Source organism: Xyrauchen texanus, chromosome 13, assembly GCF_025860055.1.
Source record: "Xyrauchen texanus isolate HMW12.3.18 chromosome 13, RBS_HiC_50CHRs, whole genome shotgun sequence".
Classification (NCBI taxonomy): domain Eukaryota; kingdom Metazoa; phylum Chordata; class Actinopteri; order Cypriniformes; family Catostomidae; genus Xyrauchen; species Xyrauchen texanus.
In genome coordinates, this window is record NC_068288.1 from 41,877,957 (window position 1) to 41,903,695 (window position 25,739).

General features: G+C 39.0%; 1 protein-coding gene across 1 annotated transcript in view; it reads left to right on the top strand.

The window, feature by feature from the left end:
* Positions 1–25,739, top strand: part of LOC127653872 (receptor-type tyrosine-protein phosphatase T-like) — a 322,776-nt gene that overhangs the window by 146,659 nt on the left and 150,378 nt on the right. The window lies entirely within an intron of this gene.

The following is a 25,739-nucleotide window of genomic DNA, read 5'->3' on the forward strand; positions in this document are numbered from 1 at the left end:
AAATCATTATGTCTATGGAGAGTCCTCATAGACAGATCCCCACAGATAGCAGCACCAACGTGTGTGTGTGTGTGTGTGTGTGTGAGAGAGAGAGAGAGAGAGAGAGAGAGAGAGAGAGAGAGAGAGAGCGAGAGATCCAGGTGAATGTTATATGATGTAGGTGCTGCAATTGTCATTGATGACACAGCGGGGGAGAGCCAGGGGGTTATTTTCATCTTCGCTATCTTTTCTGACGCTCCCTCGCTCTCTTCGCCCAGTTTTCTTCTCTGCCTCGCTTCCTTAGATGTTGACTGGGCTCGTTCTTTGACACAAGCATGCATACATCTATGTGCATGTGTAAATGAACACACACAGTTTCAGACAATTTTTGCTTCTCTTAAACTTTCTTTTATTATTAAACAATTATAATTAAGCGTTCATAAAACTTAAAGGGCTAGTTCACTTAAAGTGTAAAGGGATAGTTCTAGAGGTCGACTGATAGTGGATTTTGCAGATACTGATAACTAAGGTGGTGACCATAGTTTTTTTTTTTTTAAATCGATCTACGAATATATTAATAATAACTAAAATATCTCATTGTTTCCTTACTATGAAGGGCACAGACATTGAGGCTGCAAAATGAATAAAATCCCAAAAGCAGTTTATTGTGCAACCAAAATACCAATAGTAACCAGAGAAATTAAGATTAGGTGCATGACGTGGGTCATTTTACTTTAAACAAGCCCCCAAAATACACCAGGGACTCTTAATTTGAAAATTACAGAGATTTAGCTCTGTTACAATGTCGATTTTATAGCCTATTGGCTGTGTCTCGTTTGGAAGGCTGCATCCTCCATAGGTCGCATTTGTCTTCCGCATATGCATACGTTTCAGAAAAGAGAGTAGGACACTTCGAATGCAGCCTTCGAATGCGACCTTCTTGCATGGGAATTCGGAGGATGCATAAGATGCATCCTTCGTGGGCACTCGCAACCCACAATTCTTTGCTTCAAACGGAAACGGAATGTCTAAAAAAATTACGCCAATTTGATTGTAAATATGATGTTCAAAGCAAGGAATTTTAATTCCCAAGTTGAAGTACCTCAGTAGATTTTCAGTAGATCTATTTTCTTTTCTCTTTACATCATTATATCTCTCCTAAACTTTACCTCATACATTCCCTTCTAAAGGGACTTTGTTCCCTTGTCACTCAAAGTGCTCACGCTTGTTAAAGGGTTAGTTCACCCAAAAATTATTCCACAATTTACTCACCCTCAAGCGATCCTAGGTGTATATGACTTTCTTCTTTCAGCCAAACAGAATCAGAGTTATATAAAAAAATATCCTGGCTCTTCCAAGCTTTAGGGAGTGAATGGGAGTAAATGGTACCTTAGATTTTGAAGCCCATATAATCGCATCTATCCATCAAAAAAGTAATCCATACGGCTCCAAAGGGTTAATAAAGGCCTTCTGAAGTGAAGCAATTTGTTTTGTAAGAAATATATCCATATTTATAACTTTAAAAACTATAATCACTGGCTTCCGGTAACGACCGCCTGTGCGTTCACGAGAGAGTCAAGTTTGACTGTGGAATAATAAAACATTTTGGGTGAACTAATCCGTAAAAGAGTGACGTGCTGTCACATTAAAAGTCAATTTCCAAAAAATTTGGTATAATAAAGTATCTCTATGAGATCAGATTTGAAAGTGGCTTGAGGGTGAGTACGGTAAATGCTGACAGAGTTTTCATATGTGCTGTTTATTCCTTAATATAAAATACAGTTCATACATTTGTCCTTCAGGCGATGAGCTAATCATTTGGCTGCGGTTGTATGTATGTGTGCTCAACAGTTTTACTTGTCCAGGTGGGTGTTGTGCATTATCAGTGCATTCATGCCAGTTCACCACAGGTAGCCGTCTATTAAACATATACACACACTCACACACATCCGTGATTCAATGAAGCTGCTTCCCGCCGACACTTCTGATCTTCCCTGTCCTTCCAATTCAATTTTTCCCCTCCGCTCCGCAGCACAGGAGCTCTGTTGGTATGCTAATGCAGTCACAGAGAAGTGTGTCCTCTTTAAAACATACCAGCAGGCTGGTCATTGCCTATGTACAGAAACACAGTCACATTACTTTTGCAGTGTTTATTCAGAAATAGAAGAACATTATTGCATGTAAATAATGTGAATTCATGGCTGTTTGTATACCCTATATTAAAGTAGGCAGTCAGGCAAGCATACTGTTACTATTGCTTATAGTTAAGTATGAATAAAAAAGAAAGTATGAAAAAATGTTGTGCTACAGACATGAATGATGTCTCAAATCTTTCAGCTTGACCAAGGGATGTGTGTTATTGCTTTCTAAATGATTATATGATTTTCATCTGCCGGACTATAAACCAAGTGAAAAACATCTTATAGTCTTGCACAGAAGGGACCTGTCATTCTGCAAACAACATCCACTGATGTTTTGACCTTTAAATATAGACCCCTCAGCAAATAATGTTTGTATTTGTTCTTCATACACTTTGTGTAATGGAGCAAAACCAGTTAAACCACCTGGGCTGTCAAAGTTAATATGCTCCCCTTGAGATTCAAGCTACAGCCCACCTAATGAGCTGGAAATCAGGTGGCTTAACTCACTCGCACACATTCTGTATGGAAGGTAAATTGGTATTCAGGTATCACAAAAACAGTGACAGACATCAGTGCTGTGTATCAGGTATATCAAGTTCGCTGTCCTTTTCTGCATAATGCGGTGCAGTTTTGTGGTCCGTTCTGCATAACGCAGCGGCTCATTTTTGATTCGGCACATTTCGCGGCTGTCCCACTGGCCCGCTCGGTTCTCCCGATGGCCAGTCCGCCCCTGAACGGCCCCAAAGTGTGTCGGCCCACTTGGAAAATGCCTGGTATGCCAGATTACCAGTCCAGCCCTGATGTGCACTGATGAATTTGCTTAAAGGGGTCATGACATGAGAAACCAAATTTGCCTTGATCTTTTGGTATATAAGAGGTCTTTGTATCATTAAAACGTCCTGCAAGTTTAATATTTTAAGACGTCCTCCCCATTCTAAACGAATCATTTATTTAATCAAGCTCAAAATACAGCTCGTTCTGGATTCATGGTTAGAAGTGACGTGTCGGTTAGAAGTGACGTAACAGCGTTTGCATATGACCGCCTCCAGCGCAAGACAACTACGCTCATTTCGTATCGCCGTGCGCTTCACAATTGTTCAGTCGATGGACAGCGAGCTCTGACAAAGACTACTTGTGCACAGGAAAATTACGATGCCACACAGATGTGCTGTTCCTGGCTGTGGTCAAACAAAACCTCTGAATAAGCTGCCGAAAGATCCAGACGTCAGGGAAAAATGGATGCAGTTTATTTTTTGCGGACGTCCCAGTCACGGCAGTGTTAACTTAAGCGTTTGTTCTGTACATTTTAAGGATGACTGTTTTGAGAACAAATCTCAATATGATGCTGGCTTTGCCAGAAAACTGTTGCTCAAAGATAAGTCCGTGCCGACTATTCTGGGAACAACGACGACGCAAACTGTAAGTAATCTATTTTAAACTTTAAACTACTTTTTAAAGCGCAATTTCATTCATTATGAATAATCACAGTGTTTTTACTTAGTTTACTTGCATATTGTTCTGGCTGGGGCGTCAATAATTGATACATAGGCACTGACGTTAGCCAATCATAACAGTGGGCGTTAACACTGAAGTCTTAAATGGAAAACGCCCCCAAAACAGACTGTTTGAATCAGAGGATGAGAAACAGGGTGGGAAAAGGTCATAAATCACTAGATTTTAAAAGTTTTTCTTAAAAAAAAATATATTAATACTATAATTGCACCTAAGGGAACATAATAATACAATAAAAAAAACCATGTCATGACCCCTTTAAATAGAAACAATACAAATCTATGTTACCATATTTCTACACATGTATGTGGAGATCAATGTGAAATCCACTGTCAGTTCTCATCATATCAGAGTCAGGCATTCTGGGTGAGATAGAGCAGGACTGAGGGGAAAGAGTGAGAAAGAGAGGCGTAGCAAAGAAGAGAAGCATGTCTGAATGAACATGTGTTTTATGAAGTGACGGCTGTGTCTACCTGCCACACACACATGCATGTGCAAACACACACGTGGGGTGTTTACCTGTCAGACATGGCTGATTAGAGCAGACAGGTGTGGAGGTGTTGGTCAGGTGAGGCCTGCTTGGGGCCGTGTGTGCGTGTGTGTGTGTGTGTGTGTGTGTGTTCATGTACTGGAGGAAAGTTAGTGGGTCATAACGAAGGGCGGACACACACACTTCAGGGCTTTTGTGCTGGTTTTGGGCACGCTTCAGTTGTCCATACAGTATGTCAAACTCAGGCATGTCCACTCACTATCTCACAATCTATGGATATTCAAGATGATTATGGCTTAAAATGTCTTTCAAGTGTGTAATTAACATAATAACATGTCTGACTTATTCATCTATTCCAGTTGATATCCTTGTTTTATGCCAAATTATCCTGAAGCTTACATGGCCTATAAAGTAAGCCACAGTTAAAGAAAGTGACCAAGTTCTGATCAAATTGATATTGACGTAGTGATATTAATACCGCTGGTTGGTAAGAGGAGGTTTTATATAAGATGAAAATGCTGTTGACAGTTGGGAACCATTATAATAACTTTCCTGCAGCCCAGTCTTTCATTCACTGCACTGCTTTTATCCTAAAGGGAAATATCTGCAATGTCACCTACTTGCTTTCTTCAGCAGGATTTATAAACAAAAAATTATTTTCTATCTATCTATCTATCTATCTATCTATCTATCTATCTATCTGTCTGTCTGTCTGTCTGTCTGTCTGTCTGTCTGTCTGTCTGTCTGTCTGTCTGTCTGTCTTTCTTTCTCTTCCTTCCATACTTCCCCACTTCCTTTTTCATTTCCTTCCATCCTTCCCTACTTCCCCACTTCCTTCCTTCCTTTCTTTCTTTTCCTTCCTTCCATACTTCCCCACTTCCTTTTTCATTTCCTTCCATCCGTCCATCCTTCCTTCCCTACTTCCCCACTTCCTTCTTTCCTTCCTTCCCTCCTTTCTTTCTTTTCCTTCCTTCCATACTTCCCCACTTCCTTTTTCATTTCTTTCCATCCGTCCATCCTTCCTTCCCTACTTCCCCACTTCCTTCCTTCCTTCCCTACTTCCCCACTTCCTTCCTTCCCTATTTCCCCACTTCCTTCCTTCCTTCCTTCCCTACTTCCCCACTTCCTTCCTTCCTTCCTTCCTTCCTTCCTTCCTTCCTTCCTTCCTTCCTTCCTTCCTTCCTTCCTTCCTTCCTTCCTTCCCTACTTCCCCACTTCCTTCCTTCAATAAAGGACTTTCAGCCCTGTGGCAGAGACATATACAGGTCTGGACATCTCTTATCATTCTTTCTCTACTCTTCTATCAACACAAATGATGGATAGAATTTAGTCCTCTGCTCGACTCTCCAGCTAAATGTATTTTTTTAAAATATATTTCCACAAGATGTATGATGAATTGTTATCCTCTGCTGGGGCAAGAAGATGGAGGTTATAATGTGTGTCTGTTCTTAATTGCTTAATATCCATTGAGGTGACCGTGGTGCTCTGTATCTTTAATGCAGCAAAAAAAAAAAGAAAAAAGAAAAGTGGAACAACTCTTGTGGCACTTCCTCTAATTTTCACCCACTCGCTATAAATCGAAAGACCTTAAAGCAAATTTACACTACCCGTAGCTGGTCCTTCATCATTCTTTTTAATCGCAAAGCAGGACAGGATTGAACACACACAGATACACAAACACTTCTCTCTCTCTCTCTCTCTCTCTCTCTCTCTCTCTCTCTCTCTCTCTCTCTCTCTCTCTCTCTCTCTCTCAGGTCAATAACTCTCTCTCTAGCCTGGAACCTTGAGATAAAGCCTGTCATGAAGAACCTCTTTGAATCGCTTTGGCCTTTGGGGTTCTTTTTGTTAAATTTACGACATTTTAAAACACCTCGACTTTACGAGTTAATTACCAACATATTTCTGAGTTAGAGGGCCTAATGTATCTTCTGGCTTATATCCTAACATTAAGAGTGAATATGTTTTGATATTTCGGCACTCTGCAGTATATCAGTTAATGATATTATTCATACACAGAGGGTCAGTCCTTCTCTGTCATTCGGATGGTAATTCTTTCTCAAGGTGATGTTTGTAACACTGTGTTCCTACCCAGGTGTGACAACACAAGTTTCAGCAACAGTTTTAGGAAGGAGTTTAACATCGTGCCGATTAATGGCATGAATTTAGGGCGGGACTACCGGTATGTCTGACCAGTGAGGGAGAGTGTTTGGGAATACTTTTTTTCTCAAATTGTTGATATTTTTACAATTCTGTTTGGTGCCACTAGGGACACAAAAATCATGGTTCCTGTAGTTGAAATTTCTTCATACCATACAGTGTATGTTATAGATCATTAAATAATAACACAAAATAGTTAATGAAACATTGAATTGGTAAATAAAAGGTTTGCACTCTTTGTCTTTCTTAAGTTGAGCTAATGAGAGGAGAGGAGTTTCTTTAATGGAACAGGCCAGGCACACTCAGATACAGGGTATTGTCTTTCTGTACACGTCAGGCAGTCACGGTGCAGAGATGGTGAATAATGCACAGGGGGCAGAGAGAGAGAGAGAGAGAGAGAGAGAGAGAGAGAGAGAGAGAGAGAAATAAAGAAACTTTGTTTTTGTGATTCTGAAAGTTGATTTGGTTTTGTGTGGCCTCAGAGTTTGAGGCAGGAGACACCTTTGACTGATATTATATTTAAATTCAAGGCCCTGAAAAATCCATAATATTATTCATCTATACATTTATTCCAGCTTGCATGATTAAGAAGATATTAAATAGAATATTTCTAATTTATGTTATGTTTATTTAAAAGAATAGCAATCCTAAAAATGTATATGTCATTATTTATTCACCCTCATTTCGATCCAAACCTCTTTGACATTCTCTCTAACGTGTTACCCAAAAGAAGATGTTTTCTTGAACATGTTTTCTCAGATAATTAAAGTGAATGAGAACGGCTGTGGAGCTCCAAAAATGACTAAAAAGCTAAATAAAAGTAGTTCATATAACTTGTGTGCTATATTCCAAGTCTTTTGAAGCCATGTGATTGCATTTTTTTTGAGGATAAGATCAAAATGTATATTGCTATTTGCTGAAAATCCTATTCTTGTTAAGTACCATACAATGTTAAGCCGTAAGTGATTGCATGTGAATGCAAATGAAAATGTTCAATATTGGGGAAAAGTTTCAGCATACAATGACATAATTTTATGTTCCTCACTACATAGCTTCAGAAGATTTAGAAAATCATAGGGGTTTGGAATGACATGAGGGTAAGTAAATGATGAATTTTGGGTGAACTATTATTTTAAGAATATGCCCACATAATATAAAAAAATATTAATAATTAAATAATTAAATCTTCTACTGCCTTAACTGTATTCATAGCATGCAAATGACTGTATCACACCTATTTCTGTAAAGCAATATATAAGATTGTATACTACATATTTGGACATTCACAATACAGACCCTGTAAATATCCCTAGTGTTATATTTGAGGGCACCTCACACCCCATTTGCCAAATATAGAGCCCGCCCACCCTCCTGAGCAACATCCGAATACATTGTATGTCTGCTCGAGTTTTTGATGGTTGATTACACCCTCAGATTGCCCTCAGGGAGCTGTTCTTGGAATTGTACTACAGTTGCCGTTCTGTATTTCACATCAACTGTTGTAGTACTTCTGTCATCACAATCTCTCATGAATTGTGATTGAATTGATTGAGTTGGTGTACTTGAAGGAATGTTCCGGGTTCAAAACAAGTTTAGCGCCATTGACAGCATCCGCAGCATGCAACAATGAGTAACACAGACAATAATTGATATTTGCCCCAAAGTTTGTAACAGCAAATAAATAAATAAATAATAATAAATAAAAAACAGGTTCACAGTGATGCCCTTAGAATGGAATTATTTCTAAAATAAAAATTATTTTATTTTTTTAACCTGCACAAAGTGTTTTTTGATCTGAAATAATGTCTAAATTGTCCTTTTCCCATAATCTACTTCTCTAGATGATGGAATTGTCAGTGTTTATTATGTACTGAATGTTTTGATAGTTACGTCACATCCCTCTTTGGTATCCTTGTGCGTTTCATGTGAAAGATACCTGGTTTATTGGCTTTACATGGAGAGAGAGAGAGAGAGAGAGAGAGAGAGAGAGAGAGATACTGAGTAAAAACAAGGAGAGAAGGAAACATTCAGCATAAATATTTATAATAAATATTTTCTTGTTCAACAAAAAACTACCCAATCAGATTCTCAAAGGAATCCAATTCCCTACAAATAAATTTTTTATGCATATCCTGCCTCTGTGTGTTAACACAAAATACGTCAAAACAGGATTGCAGCTACCACATCAGAACTCTGCAGCCCCTCGGGATCATGGCCAATGTAGTTTTACCGTATTGTAGATTTCCAAGGAATTGGATTGAACTGACAATCAATTTGTTTACCACAAGGGAGAAATATAAAATGTTTTCTTCCTGTAAATTAAATGTAGTTTTTCCATATGGCACTTCCCAAGTTTATATTAGTTTGTATTGCATATTAAAGTAAAACGCTAGAGATGAAATGGCTGAAATGATATCAAACAAGGAGGATTGTGAGTGTATTTACAACAAATGGCTGCAGATTGCTCAGCCTTGCACAAGAAGACTGCTCTAGAGAGAAGAACTAAATTAAGAATTTCAGTTCATTTGAAAATGGAACCTGCCGCTGTTTCGAAAAATGGAGAAGAGATGAGGGAAAAGTGTGTTTTTCCTTAATTAGTTTTAATATTTTAGTGAGGCAGAACAAGCGACTTGCTTGTTCGAAGAGTAACGCCCAGTAGGCACCAACATATGGAGGCTGTGTATGGCTTTGGGTGACATTTAATGAACTTCTGATGATTATGAGTTTTGATACCACAAATAGCCCCAAAGGACCTGAAGGAGGCCCATTTCTACAGGAGGAACAGACTTTGTGGTGTAGCTCTAGGTTGAATCCCACTGCAATGCTGACTTATACACCGCATTCATGTTCGGCTCGCTGGCAGCCAGATGTTGTTTGAGACTGGAGTCGTGTTTGATTGTAGGCCAGGCCTTAGGGCAGCTTTCCATTTTTGATGGGCGAGGAAAAACAGAGGAATGATGAATTCAGGAAAAAATTGAGGGAGAAAGTAGTTGTACTTAATGCTCCATGAATAATGCAGTACACTCTTAAGACAAAATGGTTCTAAATAGTACCAAATATGGATTCTTTGGCTTGTAACAATAGCAGAACCCTTTTTGGTGCTAAATAGAACCCTTTGTTAATGGTTCCATAAGGAACCTTCATTTGAAAGTGCTATTTAGAATCTCAATGCTGCTGTAAAGAAACTTTTTGATGCACCTATAAAATAGTCCAACATAAATTATGGATTTACATTCAATTAATCAAACAAACAATCAAACAAACAAAAAGCAAGGCATGAGTGTCAATTAAGAGCATTTATTTTCTATTTAAATAAAAATAAATTGAAATTTTATCTATTATCATAAGTAGTATTAAAGGAAATCTTAAGAGTAGAAACAGGAAATCAGATGGGAAAAGAGTGCGACAAAACAAGGATTCGAACGCGGTCACTAGGACAACACTACACATTGACACACCATCTTTACACACCACACCACTGTATCAACTTCTATTGGTTAGTTTGTTGTATATTACATTAATATATTACATATATTATACACTAGGGTTTTAGCGTAACTTTTATTCTTTCAGACAAAATAACAGACCAAAAACAAATAACATTCACAGTCTACTCACCATCTTGCAACAATAAAATTAATACAGCTTTAAAATATGCTGGATTTTTCTTTGAATTGAGACAAGAGGTCAGTGTGTGACGTCCATCTTCTATTGGTCACACATCTACTCGTCATCCAGATTCGCAGGTTAGAGTTCTCCAAACATCTCCAGTGTTCAGAGGCATTTAAGTGGGAGTGAATGGAGCGCAAAGTGTAGTGTGACCGCCCCTTTACTGACAGTCACTTTATAGTTCACCTAAAGATTACAATTCTATTACTTATTCTCATGTTGTTTCAAACAAGTGTCTTCTTATTCGTAGCTCTGAAATTATATTTACAGTTGCAGACATTGAAATGTAATGCTCTTTGTTTAATAAAGTGTTATCAGCATGTTCACATGGGAAGTCTACATGTTGCTACTGAATGTTCCAGTACACTGACATCGACCCCATTTTGCCCTGAGTTGCTGGCAAACGGCATCTCCCATCACACATCTTTGCATCAATGCAAAGTTGTTATCTTTCCCTGTGGTGCGACTGCAGTGCATCCTCAGAGACAATGGAGCTCACATGTGCACATGCATTTAAAAACACTTCCTGCTTCAGCCACTGGGGGCAATCATTTGCAATTTGGTAAACAGAGACTGAGTTTAGCTTAAGAACTTTCAACCTACTGTCGCCGGATTCACAGTGAGATTAGCCTAGTGTTCTAATCATTCAAATTTGTGCAATTTTGCTCAGATAAAGTAGAAATAATCATTGATTTTATAATTACAGGTTACAGGTGTGCAATTGCAGGTCAGTGTATGGTATAGCTTCTGATAAGGCAGCATTTTTACAGTTTTGGACAGAACCGATGTCTATTTTTTCTACTCGCCTTTCTTATCTATTTCCATTGCTATATTTGGACCTGTCAACCAGGTTTGCCATGGGTTTTGGTCTACCACATTCTGAAATGAGATGCTGGCAATGACAATGTTACATTCTCAGCATGCAAAAACCCATCTATGCCACACAGCTGAAGTAATCATTAATAACCAGCCCTGGCTCTTTCTGTGTTTGGGTGATATGTTGAACTCATCCAACACTGAGGGTAACGGTGATTTTATCGTCAACTCCTTGCGCAAATTGTTTCTAGGCAACCTGTCTTAAACATGATTTCAGTTTGATGAAAGATCTGCAAGGGAGCTTAAAAAATAGATGAGGACAAGCGCAGTACAATGTGGGGGACTAGAAATACAGAGTTTTGTTGCCCTGTCAGAATTTTTGTTCAAGACAAGCTAAATGTATTTTCAGTGGAGGTCCGCAAGACTTACCCGTTGATTTTCCCCTTTATTTTAATGTGCGTGCTGTACTGACCCTTTAGTTTAAAGATCAGCAAATCTACCCAGGGATTACAGTTGGTTCTCTAATTTACTATGAGAGAGAGAGTGATGGTGGATGGAGTGTTTTTCTGTGAGGAATGAAGACTAGTTGAAGTGCAGTGTGACAGTGTGATGGAGGGAAAAAGAGTTGGACAGAGAGAATGCATATTTTTCTTTTTCAGCTCCCTTTGGAGCTGTCACCCTGTCTTGATGTGGATGGCTGCAGATAGCATGCTGACCAGAGGAAGCTGACAGGTGCACCCCCACCCCCACCCTTGAATGGGGAATTCAAGCTAGAAACACATCAGAAATACATGACCACAGGCAGAAGCATTAAAGTGTGTCCAAAAAGAGACATAGAAAGAAATAGACAGAAGCAAATAAATATGAAAGACTCAGTTACTGCATTACTTTAAAAAACTGTAAGATTATTATTATTTTTTTACTTTCTCACTCAATAAATGTTCTTCATATGGTAATCTAAATTAGCTGGTTTTATTCAGGTCAAACACAGTATTTAATATTAATTAAACTGACTTCATTAGGTAAATAATCTGCACTTCTATAGCACATTTTTAACCTAAGCGGTATTCTAAGCAATTTACACTGTGACTCATTTACCCATTCAATCACCAATGGTGGCAGAGCTGCCATGCAAGGTGCTAGCCTACCATTGGGAGCAACTTGGGGTTCAGTGTCTTACCTAAGGACACTTCGGCATTTGGAGATGTGTGGGCTGGGAATCAAACCGCCAACCCTGCGATTGGTGGACAACCTGCTCTACCACCTGAGCCTCAGCCGCACCAACCAACCAACCAACCAACCAAATACTTTTTAAGTGTCCGTTCAGGTAGAAATAGCTTCTGAAGGTGACAATTGCAAATGTTCACATTTTACACTATAGAATGGGACTCACTATGGCAAATTATATAATGTGAAAATGAAACAAGAATCTGCTTTTTAAAACATTTCAAAAGTACATAATCCAATTAATAATGCTGCACAGGTAAGGTGATGAACTACAGCTCTGGTTGCCCTGCTAGGAAACCTGTGTGATCTTGATGGGAATTCACTTCATATATCCATTTAAAACCACTTTGAGACTTGGTGGTTAAAAGTAATTTAAAAAAGCTAGTTTTGAGAAAGTGTCATTTGTTTGTAGATGACACTTGGTTGATATTTTGTATCTAATTCAATTACAAATTTTTTAGAGTGACTTAAGTGAGCAAAAATACTTTTTGGGACGTCACTGTGCAACGTTAGGTTATCTGCACTTTATTCGACCAATTTGACTTTAGGCTGATGAAGCAAAACTCAAACAAAAATGACCGAATAGAAATGACAGAAATGATTGTGACAAGTTAAATTTATTAAAACAAAGATGCTATTTCATAATGATGACATTAATGTAATTTGTCTATATTTCACACCCTCACAAATAATTTTGGGATAATAGCGTAGGTATTGGAGGGATATGATTAGGTCCGTTGCCTTGGAGATCTGGTCTGCTCAGTGACTTCATAATTCACGCATAACAATGGGCTCCTTGCCCTTTTCCAATGGAGGTCACGTGGGACAGGAAGGTCTCTTTCTCTCAAAAGGAGAGGAATAAAAGTATTGTAACCTTTTTCAGCTTTTCTTTAACCATCAATTAAAATGTATATCACGTGTCCACACGCTAACAGGCTCCTTCGCAGCTGTGGTCTTCCACCTTAAGTACAGCATTTCTACTGAAATTATTATAAATAATGGCATGTCTGCTAAAAATTACCAAATGTGCACTTATAGTAAACAGACAACTCATTAGTTTGTCAGTTTAACATGAAATTGAACAAAATGTAGCTATGAGACCATGGGCTCTATTTTCGTGACCGCTGTAGGTGCAGTGCCATGCACAACGTCCGTGTGCTACGTCTCATCCAGTTTTCGTGAAAAATGCTAAATCTAAGCAGAAATCTTGTGCCAGCGCAAGTGACCGTGGGTGGATGTTTGTGTGCAAACTGTGGGTGTATTTTATGCAGATGACATGCCGCAGAGCACAATTAGCTATTTTCATTAGAAAAAGGTAATTGCGCTAAGACGTCTGAGAACCATGTGTAATCTCGGCACAAAGTCTAAACTCAGTTCCTGCATTGCAGCACATGATATCAAAGAGCTATCAACCAATTTTAATTCTAGCCATGATTTGTGTGTCAGTAGATCAATATGATTAACAATAATAATTATAAAAATAATAATATGTTTATTTTGTATAGCGCCTTTCCAAACTCAAGGATGCTGCACAGAAATTAAACACTGTGTTTTTAATCATAAAAACTTTGAATTATTATACATGAAAAACAACGAACAATGGTAGAGATGTAAAGCATATTTCAAGCACATGAAACACAGGTGAGAGGGATGAGAGCAAACAGTCCCAGAGAGGCTAATTGAAAATATACATCACTTACATCGCGGTCCGGTCATAGAGCAGGTGATGCATTGCATTCAGCCCATTTACCCTACCAAATTCTCATGAATGAGATGTCTTCATTTACAATATATTGACATTGCTTGACAGAAACTGAAATCTAGAAAAAGGATGATGCAATAACCGGAGAAGAACCTCCGAATTAAATTGCACTTGACCCAGCCCATTAGCGCAATATCGCCAAACCTACTTGTGCCTAGACTAAGTGCATGCTTGCACGAAAATATCAAAACTTTCATGGCCATGCCCACTGACTTTGCACATACAAGGTATCACAATGACTGTGCTTAATAAGTGCTAACATAGTGCTCTTAAAATAGGGCCCTCAGTTTTATTTTGACTATGCCCTGTGGCTAAAGCTTAGAATGTGCTTGTCTGGTTTCTTGCGCAGAAGAGTTGGAGTTCCGAATGTCGGGTAAATACACTCTGCAACTAAGTTTCATGGCAACTGAAGGTTTCAAACCCCAGCAAATCCCATCTCCAACAAAACCTTACAGGAACACATCGTCCACAACAAACTGTCACATTGAGTAACAGTGGCCACCACACAAGCTCTTGTGTTTCCCCTTTAAGGATTTTTCCTTTTTAAGGAGATCCTTTTTGATGCCTGCTCCAACCTTTTCTGATTTAAAAGCTCTTCAAGGCTCTTCACGATTGCTGTTCCCCCCATGCTGGTTGGCCCCTTCCACAACAGATTGCTTACAAGCATTCCCAGTCTTTTTGTAATGTCCAGAAACCTCCTGTGGTGTTCATGAATATAAGCACTCTCTTCCTGCACTCTTATCCCAACTCCCACCGATGCTCTCTCCTCTCGCCACCCGCCGTTTGATATATCATGATTCTCGTTGCGTGAAGTCATTATTGTGGGAAGTGGAGAGAGAGGGAATTCAGACTGTTGGAAGGTTTAAATGATTGGAATCAGGGTGCTGATGATTGACTAGGAAAGGAGAAAGGGTGATTGCTTTTTTCCCTGTCCGGTGCTCAAGTGGAAGCTAAACAATAACAAGACTGGGTTTGAGTTCTCTTTTGGGAACAGATTGCATGAGGGTGCCTTATAGCTTTTTATTTTATACCTCCTTTGTGTATTGTTTTTATTTCTGTCCATTTTATCTTCCTTTTTGTTGCTTATTTTTATTGGAATGATATACAAGGTCCTCTCTGTTTCTTGTCCATTGTTTAACCTGTTCATGTTCTACAAGTACAAGAGGATGAATTTTAATGCTGCTGTTTTCTACTCCTGGGCGATTATATGAAATTACCCTATTTGAAAAAAGGAAATAAAAAGAAAGATTTTAAAGGATTAGTTCTGCCAATTTTTTTATTTTATTTTTTAAATAATTTTCCTTCATAGAACACAAAAGGAGAGGTTTAGCAGAATGTCCAAGTCAAGCTGCTCTTTTCCATACAAGTGAATGGGAACAGAGGCTGGCAAGCCCAAAAATATTACAAAAAGTATAATTATAATTATTAAATTAGTCTTCTGAAACCATCTGATTTGCTTAGTGTGAGAAATATACAAGAAATGTAAGTTTTTACACCATTCACTTTCATGATATAGAAAAGAGCAGCATTAACATCCTATGTGTCAAAAATTCATATCATTTTGTAATGACATGAAGGTGAGTAAATGAAGACTTATAAAGATGAAGAAAGAATTTACATTTTTGTGGGGTTAATTATCTCTTTAATAAATGCAAATATCACAATTATTGCTCATACATGTGCAGAGGTCTGTTTAGGTGTTAAAAAACAAATATATACCCTACTTTAGTTTTTCACACTGTCTCTGTTAGACATAGACAGCAATGATTAAGAAAGACCAGAAACATTATCGGAAACCAATAGTAGGCAACGGGATGTTTGTTTAATATTAAATACAACAGGTAAAAGGGTCATTAACCTTATTTAAACTTTTCCGTGGTTTGAGAAGTTCCATCTTCTCTGTTTTAGTTCACACCTTTTGCGTTGACCCTATTTATCTGTACCTATGTGGCAGTTTTCCCACTATTTTTATCAACACAATGAAATCCACAACACCGTCCTTCATATCACAGTAATACTGAGTTGGGTCATATAGAAGAAATTTGTTTCAAAGTGAGAAAACCAAGCTAACCTCCTCTTATCACCTCATCTGTTTCCATGGCAATATAGTAACCTGAGAACTTAGCATTTCCATGTTACTTTTTAATACTTTTTTATCATTCATGGTAGAAAAGGAAGTGTGAAAATAAAAGATAAAGAAAGGTTTAATTACGTTAAGTGCAGTGTTTACAAATAAGGGTGGAGATATTTTCTTAAAATTTCAAAACATATAGCTATGAGTGGACATTTGCTACATATTATAGCAATGTTAAAGGATTAGTTAACCCAAAAATGAATGATTTATGATTCTCATGATTTACTCACCCTCCTGACATCACAGATGTGTCTGACTTGGTTTCTTCTGCAGAACACAAATTAAGATTTTTTTGAGAATATCTCAGCTCTGTAGGTCCTCACAATGCAAGTGAATGGGTGCCAACATTTCTAAGCTCATAAAGGGAGCATAAAATTAATCCAAATGACTCCATTGGTGAAATCCATATCCATTATGTATAGGTTTGGGTGACAAACAGATACATTTTTAAGTATTTTTTAATTATACATTCTCCTCCTGAATGTGAATTATATACATATATATGTATATCTATATCTGGAGTACTTTTATGTTGCCCTTATGTGGATTTTGGAGCTTCAAATTTTTGGCACCCATTCAGTTATATTGTGTGGACCTAAAAAGTTTAAACATTCTTCTAAAAATCTTCATTTGTGTTCAATAGATGAAAGAAAGACCTACAGATCTGGGATGGCATGAGGGTGAGTAAATGATAGAGAGAATTTAAATTTTTAGGGGAACTAACCCTTTAATGTTCTTTTATTATTTTTTGTATTATAAGGGTTTACCTAGGAGAAGAAAAAAAAACATACACACACACACACACGTTGTGTTTCCATGTTTTATGGGGACTTTCCATAGGCATAATGGTTTTTATACTGTACAAACTTTATATTCTATCCCCTAACTCTAACCCTACCCCTAAACCTAACCCTCACAGAAAACTTTCTGCATTTTTACATTTTCAAAAAACAGAATTTAGGATGATTTATAAGCTTATTTCCTCATGGGGACCGACAAAATGTCCCCACAATGTCAAATTTTTACTATACTTATGTGGTCACCACAAAGTGATAAATACACGCTCACGCTCTCACACACACAAAGACAAAGATCCCCCATTTAGCCTTAACAGACTGTAGGGGCAAGTGCTGTTAGCAAGCACCTATGAAGGCCAGAACGGTACACGAGGGGGTGGGTGGCCAGCACCACGCCTGACCACCTTTGTCTCCCCAGTGGCAATGTTTTACACACCACACCAGGTACTCATTTTAGGCTGAGTCAACCTAGGGGAGGCCCAGGACCAGTTCAGATAATCATCACTGGTGTTGGCCATGAGCAGGAATCAAACTCAGGTCACCAAGTTCGTAGCGCAGCGCACTAACCGCTACACTACTCATTTGAAAGTCGTGCTGATGATCGTCATCCTATACCCTCATGTCCATCCAAACTTGTATAATTTTCTTTCTTCTGGCTTTTGGACAACAAAAACTCTTGGTCTCTCCAAGAGTAAACCCCAAAAAGCATAATAACTTGAAAGTATGACTTTTATATTAAATTCAAACTCTTCTGAAGTCACATTGTTGAAAAGACTCAAATTTAAGTAGTTATTCACTGATAATTTCCCCCTCAGCTGCAGCTCTCAAATCTCATTTGCGTTAATTCAAAACGACTAAGGTCATAATCGGTTATGAGCATTTATGTCAATGGCGTCAGTGCTGTAATGATTGATCTTGATGAGCCAAGTTTGAATGTGCATGCGCAAAATAATTTTGACCTCTTCTGTGGAGGGGAAGATTATTAATGAATAACAAAAGCAGATTTTTCAGTGAACTATTCCTTTAAATTCTTCTCCTCTGCTTTGACCTCACACAACTAAATGTTCTTCTATAATTTCCACAGTGTAAAACTGCAACACAGCATTTAACGGAACATCCTTTTAGGAACACCCCTGAAAATCAAGTATTCCTCTTTATAGAACACCCTTGAAAATGCTCAACTTTGCCACACAGTGCCACCTGACCCTTAAGCATGCCCTTGGCTAAAATGCAATAGCACAGGAAAGTTGAACTTTGCTTCGCTGAGTCTCTTCTAATACTCAAGGCTGCAGTGTGGAAGCTGCTTACCCTGCATCAGTATGTATGAGAAACTTCTATCTGATGTCAATTATCCTCAATGTTTTTGGCTGCTGTTGCCAGAAGATATTCCTTTGTTGGGAATGTAACGCAACATAAACTTCAAGCCGCAGCATTATTCTCAAACTCTTGTTTCTTGCTGCGAGATGTAGAACTACTGTCATTTTCATATGCATCACCTAATTAAAGGGATACGTGTTAAAGTTATATCCGGAGTTAAATGCTAAGTATTGTTTACAGCAGCAACAAAGAAGCAGACCGTAATTAAAAAACACTCTGGAGAGAGAAGACCCAACATCTGCTCCCAGATTTAATCTAATTGATTTGAGTCATGTCACTGCATGGGGTGACTAGAGTCTTCAGGAGACTTTGGATATCAAAAACATTAAATGCATTAACAGCACATGTACTGTTCCTGTCCTTGTCTAATATTCTTTAATTGTATTACAGTAAGTGCTGTGTCACTCTTAAACTCATTTTCTTTTTAGTGCTTTTTTCAAACATTACACTGCCTACAAAAAAACTTTTTACAATATGGTCCCATTTGTTAACATTAACTAACAATGAACCAGTGGTGAATTCTCAGGGCCAGCAAAGCATTCTCTGCAGGCCTAACATGCCAAATAAAACAACACTTTTCATCCTTTCATTCTAAATCACCTTTTTGCCTATGTATTTTGAATCCCTTTCCACTCTTAATTAATCTACAAACAAATAGAGAAAAACAAAAAGTTTATCCATTCAGAATTTATTCCTTGATGCTTACAAGCGAAGTGTGACAACTGTTTCACAAATCACATGCCCAAAGCAGCGTGTGAGTTTGAGCTCCACCCCTCAGGCCTTCAGAATTTCCACAGAATTTTTTTTTATTCAATATATTTTTATATATATTATATTTTATATATATATTTTATATATATATTTGTATTCAATATATTTGTATAAAAAATATATTGCTCATTGTTAATTCATTATACCAACATATGGAACCTTATTGTCCATCCATCCATCCATCGTCAACCGCTTATCCTGTGTACAGGGTCGCGGGGGGCTGGAGCCTATCCCAGCTAACATTGGGCGAAAGGCGGGGGACACCCTGGACAGGTCGCCAGTCCATCGCAGGTGGAACCTTATTGTAATCCAAAAAAATCATTCAAGGTGAATGATTATAAATGACTGATTGTTTTGTTTTGATTTAATTTAAGACTGAAAAGTATTAATAAACATAGTTAAATTTAATTTAAAAATTGTTTACATTTACTTCATATTTTGACTATGTGGGCTATGCATTTTAATGCTTTTTGGAGTATCCCATTATTAGCAACTTACCAATGCCAAATTGATAGGTCTCTTCCTCGTTTTAATGGATATTTTTTTTAAGGTTGGGCATGTTTTCTAGTAAGTGATGGTGCCATTTTAGCTTACAAATTACCATTTAGGAGAAGGTTAGTGAGTTTTGAAAATAAAGTGCAACCTTGCAGAAATATCAGACCTCTTGAGAGGAGCGCAGATGCTTTTGATGTGATAATACATCTGTCGGCTTGCTGCTTTTATTGTTTTCTACTAGACTCCCACTGCTTCATATGGCCGCAGCCCACAGTTACACGAAAAATAGCTTTAACTGGTGATGACTTGTTCTCTTTTGTCGCACTGTGGAAAAGGGACAGGGTCGATGTTCAACATTATTTTTTAATTGAAATAATAAAAATGTATTATTTTTTTATTTTTTTACATTTTATTTTATTCTTTTTATTTTACCACTAATCTCGTTGTGTTTTCCATTGTTCTGTACAACAAAGGACGGTTTGATTTATTTATTAAAAAAACAAAAAAGGCAGATGTGAGCTTTTCTTGGTGGACTTCATTGACTATGCTTCAAAGCTCCCATTCTCCCTCTACACTGTGGGGTGTGGCTGCAATCCCATGCTGCTGCCAGTGCCCATGACTGCCACAGTCAATGAGCCAACACCCAGGCCTGCCAAGGTCAACAAGCCAGTGCTCAGGACTACAACGGTAAACCGGCCAGTTCCTGAAGCATTGTCCTAGAGCTAGAATTTGAAGCCTTGTCTGTCCCAGAGCTAGCGCCTGAAGCCTTGACTATACCAGAGCTAGAACCTGAAGCCTCGATTGTCCCAGAGCCAGAGTCAGCGCCTGAAGCCTCGGCCATTTGGAAGAGGAGGAGGAGGAGAATGGCCCCTGCTGCCAGTATTCACTGCAATGGAGGTCGTTCCCCTGCCACTGCTAGCATCCACGCCCATGGAGGTTGTTTCCCCATTGCTGACAGCGCTTGTGGCCATAGAGGCCGTTCCCCTGTCATTACCTATGCTCATTGCCACATAGGCCATTCCTTTACCATTGCCAGCACTAATGGCCACAGAGGCCGTTCCCCTGTCACTGCCAGTGCTAACGGCAACAGAGGCTGTTCCCCTGTCACTACCTATGCTAATGGCCATGGAGGCTGTTCCCCTACCGCTGCCAGAAATCACGGCCATGGAGGCCGTTACCCTGTCACTACCTTTGCTCACGGCCACGGAGGCCATTCCCTTACAGCTGCCAGCATTCATGGCCACAGAGGCACCCTGTCACTGCCAGTGCTCGTGGGCATGGAGATTGTTTCCAAGTTCCCTGAGGCAGTCTACGAGCCTGTCCAGTTCCCTGATGCTCTCTACGAGTCTGTTGAGTTCCCTGAATGTGTCCAGTTCCATTAGCCTGTCCAGTTCCCTGAGGCTGTCGACGAGCCTGTCCAATTCCCTGAGGCTGTTGACGAGCCTGTCCAATTCACTGAGTCTGTTGACGATTCTGTTGAGTTCCCTGTATCTGTCCAGTTCCACAAGCCTGGCCAGTTCCCTAAGGTTGTCGATGAGCCTGTTCAATCCCCTGTCACCGCTGACTATCCTTTCTAGTGCATAGCAGCTCTCGACCAGCTCTTTACTCACCCCAGTAACCAGTACCAGTCAGACACCAGTCACCAGTCTGTTTAGTGCCCAGTGTCCACCCACTTAAAGTATGACCCCTGCCCTATGTTTGCTATCCTGTTCCTAGTGGCCGCCGTCTTCCTTGAACTTCCTGCTGGAAGTAGCTCCATCTCCGGAGCCTCCACCTCCTGCGGCTCCGCCCCCTGAGTCTCCGTATCCTGCAGCTCTGCCCCCTGCAGCTCCACCCCTGAGTCTTCCATGGCTCTGCCCTTCGCGTCTTCATGGCTCTGCCCCTCAAGTCTTCCATGGCTCTGCCCCACGAGTCTTCAATGTCTCTGCCCCTCGAGACTTCCATGGCTCTGCCCCTCAAGCCACCCATGGCTCCACCCCTCGAGTCTCTTATAGCTTTACCCTTCAAGCTCTTCATGAGTCTACCCCCTGAGCTTCTGCCTCCTGCACTTCGTATGAACTATTTGTTTATGTCTTAAGAAGCGTCAGGAGCTGCTCCTTATATGGGGGGCCCTGTAACAATTGGGACATTCTGCCTAGTGGCCACCAGAGGTCGCTAGGAGAATTAAGACTTTTACTTTGAAGTTTCTTTTTGTGTTTTGGTTGTGTCTCTGTTCTCTGTGTTCCCTGTGATTAATCCCAGCTGTATCTTGTTACCCTTGTTAAGTCTTGTGTATATAATGCTTACCTTTGTCTTTGTCAGTTCTTTTTTCCTTCAAGGATGTAACGGTTTGTTCTGTGATAGTTTTTTGAGTTTTTATGTATATTTCTTTTTTATTAAAAAGCCTGCACATAGATCCTCCTTCTCTTGGCTCGTTCCTGCAAACGTTGCACTCATCTGAATTGCACAGTTTATAAAACCCCCACAGTTGGGTATGGTGGACACCCATTGATATGTTTATTGCTTGCAGTTTCCTCATTCACTCCACAGAGAGATGAACGAGAGAGAGCGAGATATGGCGGAGGTGTGATAAATGTTGTGGGGCGTTTGAGGTCTGTAGAGATCATGCCAAAGCAGCATAGCAGCAGTACCGAAGATTGATTTCTCTTATGCAACTCTCCCCAATGTCTGCGATTAATGACCCTCTATGCTTGCCATCCATCAGCATCTCCCCTTGCTAAACTACACCACCCCTCATCCGGACTCCAAAAGCCCACCTATGCCATCACATCGTACCCCATCGCTGCACATTAGCGTATTTCTAATGCTCTTACATATGCACCTCCTTCTTTCAGATTAATGTGATACTGTTACCCTCCACCTGTCCACCAGGCAAATCCTTAACCCCACCAATATCCTCCCTTAACAGGGGGCCACATGTTAAGAAATGGACCCTCGCTGGCTGAGAGCTAGAACATTGCTCAATCAGGCATATGTCTCTGCTTTGCCAAATAGGATTTACACTCTCCAATCGCCTTAGAAGACACCTTAAAATAAGAACCACATCTGATTAATCATAGATTAGCTGTAATCTGTCTTTCTGGAACAAAGGACTGATGGATGTTGGTGATTTATTGTTATTTTCCGTAAATGTATTTAATACAATTAAGCATAAGAGTATAGCAACATCGCAGAGCTCCCTCTGTGGAATTAAGATAAGACTTAGATTTCTTGTACAGAAAATAAAAATCTATATTAATTAGCATTTTTGTTTTGTTTTCCAATAATTATCTAGACATCTTTAAAACAACATAAATTTACTTGATAATAAATTATTTTTTTGCATGATAAGGCTTGTTTTTAGAGAATATATCTTGAATTAAGTGGACAAATTGTATGTTTGTTTTTTCGATGATGTAGATATCATAAATATCACTAAATACATTTAGATTACGCTTAATTTAAAAAAAAAAATGTAATTCTGTAATTATTTACTCATCCAAACCTGTATGATTTTCTTTCCTCCATGGAAAACAAACAGAAATGTTAGTCTGAAACTTATGGATTGACAGCCTCAGTCACCATTCACTTCCATTGCATTTTTTTAAAATTTGTTTTACTGTAACAATGAATTCCTAACGAGCCCTTCCCACCTGGAACGAACGTACATTCCAAATCGCTTACCGACAAAGCAAAGCTTTTAGTTTTTATTTGCCAAATATTAATGAAATTAACGCTGTTACTTGCACTGCACTGTATGTCTTTGTATCAAAATGCCTTTGTATACCAAAGGCATTTGTATAGTGACACCTCAAAATCTTTATTTTTGTGCAATTGTTAATAGTCAATAATCAATTAATAGTCAGTTAATAGCTGTTGTTGGCAAGTATTAGTCAGACTGAAGATGGTTCATTAGGTGAGGTGTTGCATTTCTTGCATTATATAGACTCTTTGGCAGTTTAAATGCAGTCACGTTTAATTAGTAACATGTTTTGAGCAAATTTAGATTCTCATACAATAAAACACAATCAATAGATTCAAAAAACAAAGTCCGGTATGCTCTTAAGTTCTTCAAAAAAGTATATAAAGGTGACCTTGAATGAGGTAATAATAATTCAAAAATAAAAAAGGCATTTTTGCCAATATGCATAGGTTTTCAGCCCTTTTATTCCACTGTTTTTAACTGTTATTTTTATAGCCGTTGACAATGAAGGTTTTTTTTAACTATATTTTTGATCAGGAAGTGTGCCTTGATTTTCATTTTTTCTTTTAAGATACAATCATGTTCAAAATGACAACATCTGTTACAACAGTCATAAAATATGTGTATTGCGCAGTGAATAAAACATTTACTTAACAAATGCAAACTTAACATACTGCTGTAAAGTGCGAAACGTACAAAGGCCAGTGAAAAACAGATTACTCTGTGGCTATAAAAACATGTGTAGCTTTATCCAGGTGTAACTTAATATTGTCAAACAAGTTAAGTAGAAAAATACAAATGTGGTCCAAAAACACAAGCATTTAAAGCCATAAATGGCTTATTCCCTAGGCTATGTAATGATGTTATAACAATGTAATATAACTGAAATTTCATTTAACTTATAGCTAAGAGAAATAGATGCATGCCAGACCTCCTATAGCACATGCATACACAACATCTTTCCACCTTACATGACTTATTTTTGAATCAAAAATCATCATTTTTATATTCAAATCTATCTAAATTCTTGGTCATGTAACCTGATGTCACACCTCCTGTAATGCATTCACACGCAAACCTGACACACATATTATATATGTTGGATTTTGGAAATATGATTTTGTGTATTTTTTATGAATTTTTGAATTTTTCAAATCTATATAACTTTCTGGTCATGTGACCTATTGATGCCAGACCACCTGTAATGCATTCGCACACACACCTGACACACTTCTTTCATGACTTGGATTATGGAAATATGATTGTGTATTTTTTTTATAAAAAATAAATAAATTTTTAAATCCATATAACTTCCTAGCCATGTGACCTGATGATGTCACACCACCTGTTATTTATATACAAACACCTATAACACATCTTACATGACTTGGATTTTGGAAATATGATAATTGTGTATTTTGTATGAATTTGTTACATTTTTAACTTCATGGTCATGTGACCTGATGATGTCACACCACATATAATGCTTTTGCAAGCACGTCCAACCCATACTACTACTACTACTACTAATTTTTTTTAAATTACTGTAACAACATGCCTCTGGTCAAATGCACTTTCACTCCGATGGGGCATCACACACCATGTGACTCATAGACAATAGTGATCTCAACGACAATCAAATGAGAGAGTCTTTGTTTGGAGACAGACATGCCTTTTGTGCATCCTCCAAAGCAAACAAAGAGCTGATGAGACAGTCTGCAATGACGGGTACGATCCACAGAAATATATAATGCCCAAACTTGGCATATCAAGTGCAGCATCTGCTCCTCATCCGAATTAAACAGAGAGGAGAAAGAAAGCTTGAAGGCAGATGACCTGGGCCCTTATGGGCATGGATAAACCTTAGTCACGTAGCCTTTTCTGGGTTTGAGAGTGACTTTTGAAAGGCCCGTCCTGAACTCCAGATATGAGCTGGCTACCGACAGGACTTGCATATCACCCACATGTTTAACTGAGGCTAGAGCCAGCAGGAATGCTGTATTTAGAGGGAGCACACACAACTCAGATTCAAAAGGCTCAAATGGGGGGGCTAGTGAGCACCTTCAGCACCAGGTTGGAAATGTAGCAGGGTTAGGGGGGTTTAGGTGACTCACTCCCTTGAGAAACTTTAAAATTTGATCACATCTGCCAATAGAGGATGGTGGATGGTGTTCTTAACCAGTCGAGCTAATCCTCGCACATTTGGTGGGCTCCGTTCAGGGGCCAAACATGCAGGTTCCAGAGCTTCAGCTGGGGAGGTCAGACCGTGCCCTGTGCTTGAGAGAGGAGATCCCTCCTCAGTGGTATTTCCCAAGGGGGGCTGACAAGTAGCTCCACCATCTCTGTAAACCATTACTGATAGGGCCCTTTCGGTGCAACCAGTAGAACCGCTTCACTGTCTTCTTGAATTTTACAGTGGGTTGTCTCCATGGAGGCAAACAGGTCTACTTCCGCTTTGCAGAATATGTCCCAAATCCTCAGGATCACCTAGCTCCCTGGCAGGTCATCAGATCCTTCCACGGCGCAGTTCATGTGGCCTGGGACATTTGTCGAACATATGGAAAGTAGATGGTGCTTGCTCCAAAGGACGAGGCGTTGTGTCAGGCTCAACTTTGGCAGAGTTCGGATTCCACCCTGGCGATTTATGTAATCTACTACTGTTATGTTGTCAAATCGAACAAGAATGGCAATACTCTTTGGGACACAGTCTTTTGACCGCGGCCGGACTGT